Below are 1,620 nucleotides of genomic sequence, written 5' to 3'. Positions count from 1 at the left end.
ACCAGCACATGGTTTTTTTTTTTCTTTCAGTGTAGATCATACACACACACGGCGGTGCATCAGCATGGCCGCAGCTCTGAGCTGAAACTATAAACAATAAACACACCTCTATCACAATTACTCTATAATAAAATATCAGAAAGACATCCTAATATAAAACCTGCCTCTGGCTGTCATTCAGTGATAGACTTACTCAATTATAAACGTTTGTGGGGTTTACTTAATATAAATTACATTTAATAGCTGGCATAAATTATGCTAATGCTATTTTTTCCTATGTTCTGGGATTTGGGTTTCTAGACAAAAATATAGAAATATTGTTTTAAGACAAATAGATGGAACTTGAAGTAGATAAAGCTATAAAAAATTGCAGACTCTTTTGTTTGTAGACAACAGACGAGGGTCTTACGATCTTTTGCTGAACAATCTAACTTGTGCAGATGGTTTGTTTATAGTGATCAAATGTTTGTGTTGTACACGAGTTCCCTCACCCCATCCAACCGACATTGCCTGAACGGTGTGTCAGATGTGAACGTGATTGCACAACAACGCAAAATGGACTATTTTGCTCAAGAACACAGTGCATTGCTCAGTCCGGGAATCAAAACCATAATCTTGTTATTATGAGTGCGATACTCTAACAACTGGGCCATGCACCCTCACTTCTATAAATAATAGTGTGAAGAATATTTGGCTAAAAACCTCCTTGGATGGAAAAAGTTGAAGGTTGTCCAATGTTCCAAAGTGACCAGTTTGAACTTCTCCATCCACATTAAAAGCTTTGTTTTTACCACGCAAGTAATAAAATTCGTAAATTTCATGGTAAAAATGAAATATTAGGTTTGGTTTCCAGTCATGATAACTGCTAAGGTGCGAGATGAAATACTGGTGGCTGTTTACACATCCATACAAATAGACAGTGTGAGAGAAAGAGAGATGAGGAGAATGAGAGAATGTTTGTGTGTGTGTGTGTGTGTGTGTGTGTATATCAGTGTAAATTCTTATTTATATATATATACATACACACATAAAGAGCATGTGTAATTATGTGTATATATGCGTCAAAAAGTATATGCATTTCTTTTTTATATAAATATACACAAAAAGGAAAGAAAAAACAACAAAATAATTAACAAGAGTAGTCTGCTCATTAATTGAACAAGCGAAGGTTTGAAATAGGAATCGTGTTGCAGAATATTTTTTTTAACAAGTGTCAATGTCTTTGAAATCCAGTATCGTTTACTGGTGAATGCAACATGTTGCAACTGCGTATAAGAGTGGAGTGGAGCAAGGTCAGAGGTGAGTTGGAGTCTTTCACAAGGAAAATAAAGCACAGTGGTTCATTAATATATCGAAAGTGCAATTGTTGTAAGGCTAATGTTCTTATCACAGAGAAGCCGACGAGAGTCAGATGGAAGGTGGGAGATGGTATTGATGTCATTACACAATATAACCAGAATAAGTAAAATAGAGAGAATTTGTGATCACCAGGCCTGGGTGGGGGGACACAGGAGGGGAGTTAGATACAAGATTTCTGTTGATGAGAGAGGAGAATAAATCTTAAGTTAAATTGAAATGTTATATATATATATATATATATATATATATATATATATATAT

The sequence above is a fragment of the Octopus bimaculoides genome, chromosome 26, assembly GCF_001194135.2.
Source record: "Octopus bimaculoides isolate UCB-OBI-ISO-001 chromosome 26, ASM119413v2, whole genome shotgun sequence".
In the NCBI taxonomy this organism is placed as follows: Eukaryota; Metazoa; Mollusca; class Cephalopoda; order Octopoda; family Octopodidae; genus Octopus; species Octopus bimaculoides.
Note: the sequence above shows the minus strand (reverse complement) of the source record.